This window comes from Gymnoscopelus microlampas (assembly GCF_963454915.1).
Source record: "Gymnoscopelus microlampas genome assembly, chromosome: 10".
In the NCBI taxonomy this organism is placed as follows: domain Eukaryota; kingdom Metazoa; phylum Chordata; class Actinopteri; order Myctophiformes; family Myctophidae; genus Gymnoscopelus; species Gymnoscopelus microlampas.
This window is the reverse complement of record NC_139947.1, coordinates 27263628-27268627: the sequence shown is the minus strand read 5'-3', so window position 1 is coordinate 27268627 and position 5000 is coordinate 27263628. Positions and strand designations below refer to the sequence as shown.

The window sequence follows — 5000 nt, the reverse complement described above, 5'->3', positions numbered from 1 at the left end:
AGAGATTGAATAATGTTTTTTTCCCTCTGTATGACATGTTCTATTCAAAAAAGGTTAGGCGATTTTTTCATTCTATGGATTTATGGTTGGTGTCTTTGAAGGCTGATAACTAGGACTAAGCTACTACTTGGGAAGGGCTGTCATGTTGAAATATTATCTAGGGATATAGATCTTTTCAAAATACCAAACTAGAATTTGCCACCTTGAGTGTCCCTGATTAGTGAAAATTCTGACCTGGGCCCATGGACTACTATGCGTGTGACATCATCCTACCCGGAAGTTATGCGGGAACGCCTACTGAGTGGCAAAAAACGACTGTCTGGCCTTGACAGCCCATACGTCCGAACAGAAAAGTCCTATCTGATTGTATTAAACAACGTTAAACTCACCAACATGGCAGCTGTATGGAAAGCTTGAATTATCCTCTTTCTATCTGCAAAGTTTTTGTTTCATAAAAATCCACCGTAGAGACATGTTATGAGCTACTTTCTGTCCGTAAATTCCGTGCAGGTGATTATTTTTCTAAGTAGAGTTTGGAAGCGCTCGTTTTCAATAACCCAACGTCCTGCTGTCTCTTGCATTATGTGCCATTTAGAAACAGGTGGTAAGCAGGACCGTCGTTGAGTGATTTCCAACGAGCGCTTCCAAACTCCAACGCTCCATGCTGCTCAATGTTTTGCACACTCGGTCTAGATGAGCAGGGGGGGGGGGGCCGTGTCCCGGTGGAAAAGTGACGCATGTGCATACTCTCTATACTAGCGTCATGTCCAGGGGGTGTACTGTACTTATACATCAAGCCGCCTCACGCTACAGAAACAGGAGATAGGCTCCTCCTGCCCTATGGGTCTCATCATGGCTCGGCCCAAAGGCTCACTTATACGTTTGCTAACAACGCATATATGACAGGACATTCGAGCACGGCAACAGTTGATAGGTTATAGGTTTCCAACATTTTGGCGGACATCAATAAAGACTTGATATCCATGCAAAAAGCACTCCTCCTCCTCCGCTCGTCAAAAGCCCTATCGTGGTACACGGGTACCTCGTATCATATACTATACCATTTATACGTATAGATATTTACGTTCAAGTTATTTGACAGGCTCCCCGGTGAGCGGGTCTGAGAGGTCGAATGGCTAACACATGATCGGAACGAACATACAGCCCTGGCTGGCTGGTTCCCACGTGGTTCCCGTGCGGCAGCGGTTGTACTCGGGGGGGGGGGGGGGGGTGGGTTTGTGTATCAAAGCGAGAGTGAGAGAGAGAGAGAGAGCACACAAATGCAAACCCGATGCAGACCGACCAGGCCTTGTCTGCATTAACCCATTAAGACCGGGAACGCATCTGTGTCGCATTTTTTAGATTTGAGCTCGAAAGTATTATTTTACACTTTGGGCTATTCAAAAATAGCAGATCTACAAGCTCATAGCGCGGCACCGAGTGCCGCGCTATGAGCTTGTAGATCTGCTATTTTTGAAAAATCGTGAAATTGTGTGCAAATCTTTGAATATATATATTATTTTAAAACGAACATTTTGTAACTCAAATCTTTCCTTCTGGGGGGGTCCCTGGAACAACATATTTTGAGATGGGGTAGGCGGCCAAATACATATCATTTTGGGGGTCCTTGACATGAAAACGTTTGAGCACCACTGATATAGAAACATACGTTTTTCAGAATACTGTTGGGATTGAGAGGGCATTTGTATAGAATCGGCTTCGGGCCTTAATGCATTAAAGCGCAGCCTCATGGGCAGACTGCTTGAACTCCCCAAACCAGGCAACAGCCAAAGGTTAATCATTTCTGGTAATAAAGAGAATAGACCGCCATCGGCCGCCCCCCCCGCCCCCCCCCCCCACCTCAAACCGCAGGTACACAATAGTTAGTCATCGGCCAAGTCCAAAGCCGGCGGTGCAGAAGCCATGATTCAATAGCAGGAGGGACATAAACACATGGCGAGGGCTGCTTCCCTCGCCTGCCTCCGTCCAATCACTGCCATTAGAACGCAATGAGGAACAGACGTCGGATCACGCTGGTATGTGGATCACTGTTGAATCACCCGGTTGATCCTCTTCTGTCTGACATCCACGCACACACACACACACACACACACACACACACACACACACACACACACACACACACACACACACACACACACACACACACACACACACGTGCGTTGGGATTACTATACTTGTGGGGACACTGAACCCTATAAAAGTCTGAGTTATAACGCGGTTCCACACATCGCAATGCACACGTTCACAAGCGTTGCGAGCTTGTACATCGGCGTTTTTTTCCTGAGGACCAGGAAAATGGTCCTCACAATGCCTATTTCCCAAATAATACTATACTTGTGGGGACATTTGGCCCGCACAAGTATAGTAATAGATACACACACACACACACACACACACAGAGATAGTCGCACAGTCACTCGCCCACACACGGGGCATCCAGATGCGTTTCGCTACAGTATATACGACCCCGGGCTATGGGATGTTACGGTACATGTGTGTCACTGGGGTCACATCAGAGAGTGAGCAGCATAGCCTGGATGCTAACGCTAACGAGCTAGCGGCGGGGAGTCCAAATATCCAGCCTACTTAGTCATGAGGGCTTCTGGGAAGCGTATTGGGTTTAAAAGTCAACAGATGGTCGATGGGACGGTGTGTGTGTGTGTGTGTGTGTGTGTGTGTGTGTGTGTGTGTGTGTGTGTGTGTGTGTGTGCTGTGTGTGTGTGTGTGTGTGTGTGTGTGTGTGTGTGCATGTCTCGTAAAAACGGTAAACTGTTCCTGGGATGGGGGGTACGATTCGAAGAATTTCAAGGAAGGCCTATTATCTGTTTATCGCCATGGGATGCGTCATGTTTCCCCATCCCCACCCCCCCCCCCCCCCACCACCACCACCACCACCGGGCGGCTATAACCGCCGGTTACGGTCCACCTGATGACGATGATGATGATCTGACGGCGGGGTTGCTATGCCGACGCCGCTCGCTTTCCCCCATGAGGATAGTGTAGACACTTAACACAATGTATAATCTGAAATAGGAAAATGAAAGCCTTGTGATTGTGCGAGGCAGGCACGTGAGCGCACACACACACACACACACACACACACATTCTATACACTCTCTCTCTCTCTGTCTCTCTCTGTCTCTCTCTCTCTCTCTCTCTCTCTCCTCTCTCTCTCTCTCTCTCTCTCTCTCTCTCTCTCTCTTTCTCACACACACAAAAATGTGATCTCTTAACCCATTACGACCGGGAACGCATCTGTGTGCCATTTTTAGATTTATTTGGCTATTCAAAAATAGCAGATATATACAAGCTCATAGCGCGGCACAGATTGTAGATCTGCTATTTTTGAAAAATCGTGAAAATTTGTGGCAAAATCTTAGATTATGTAGTTTTTTAAAGCGAACATTCGTAAAATAAAGAGGCTAAAAAAAAGAGGCTAAGATTTGAGTTTTTTATTTTTCAAAAATAGCAGATCTACAAGCTCATAGCGCGGCACTCGGTGCCGCGCTATGAGCTTGTATATCTGCTATTTTTTCAATAGCCCAAAGAAATCTAAAAATGACACACAGATGCGTTCCCGGTCTTCATGGGTTAAACATGGCTCGTGACACACATGGCAGTAAACCCAGAGTAAACACACACAGTGTGCTAAGTACAAACACATACTATATATATACCAGCCTCTGTGGAAGAGCTTGTTGTGTAGCCTCCATTCATGTTCTGTTCCGTTTGTAACCAAAGTATAGCTGCTTACAGGGAGTACATATCGTCACCGTCGGACAGAAACCTCTTATCTCCATATTTAACTTTTTTTATGTTTTATTTTTTATTTAGAGTAGCCAATAATGTTTTACCGCCTTTTCTCTCAAAAGTCGTTATGCCAATTAATTCCTCCCCACACACATTTCTGTGTGGTCACTGGTCAGTGCTGTTGTAATCCTACTGACTCGCCTGCCAGTAAGGAGCCCCCACCGGGAGGACGTACAGTAGAGCCTTCGCCCTACTCCTCCCGCCCCCAAAACTCCCTGCTGACAGGTGCCGCCCCCCAGCCTTGTAGGAGTACGTGCAATAACCAATATCACCCTCCTCCCTGCCCGGCTTCCCCTCCCCTGAACACGAGCCAATTGTGTTCGTATAGATAGACGCCCGACAAAGCCGTATGTACCACGGTGGATTCGAACCCACAGCCTCTGTGGTGGTGGGCAGGGACTTTACCACTGTGTCTCACCCGAGCTCCTCATATTTCATCCATGTTTTAACTCTTGGGGTGTGGCCATAGCTGAGTGGTTAGTGGTTCAGAGCCCTTGGTTGTCCCAAGAGTTAGGCCAGGCCAGCAATGTGTCGATGTGTGTCCCTGAGTAAGACTCTTAACCCCCCTTAATTGTTCCCCGAGCGCCGTAGAATGGCTGCTCAGTGCTCCTAGTTCTTATATAGCATTGGTTCTCAAATTGGGGGTCCTTGGAGGGGTTCCAGGGGGTCCCCAGCTAAATGTACTACGCTCACAGCCGTGCTGTGAGCGTAGTACATCTGCTATTTCTTTACATTTTTGAAAAATCTTGTAAGTATTTGGAACATTTTGAATAATTGTGTATTTTTAACATAAATCTTCTCTTCTGGGGGGGTCCCTGCTTCATCTCTCTCTCAGCTAATAGAGGTCCTTGGCTATAAGACCTCTGATCTAGATAGTAAAGTTTCGGCAACGACAGCGACGAAACGCCACTTGGATCGACTCCGTTCCACAGACGGGGGGGGGGCTCCCTGGGGGGTTTGGGGGGTGGGGGGGTTCCTCTGTTTGATATTGGGGGCTCACCGCCCTATACCCTCTCTAGTCTCCTGACCCATTGACACACATATCAGAGCCGCTGGGCTTTCCTCAGGTCCTGAGTGCAGAGGGGCAGCACTGAGCACCCGGGAGGAAACGGAACCAGGAAATGCCAAAGAATTATGTGACTCTGAGTCTCTGAGGGGGGGAAACT

At 47.7% G+C, this 5000-nt stretch overlaps 1 protein-coding gene across 1 annotated transcript in view; it reads left to right on the top strand.

The window, feature by feature from the left end:
* The window catches only part of LOC311054168 (ERC protein 2-like), a gene marked incomplete at both ends in the record, with an annotated part of 344368 nt that overhangs the window by 321189 nt on the left and 18179 nt on the right, over nucleotides 1-5000 (top strand). The gene's annotated exons all lie outside the window — the stretch shown is intronic.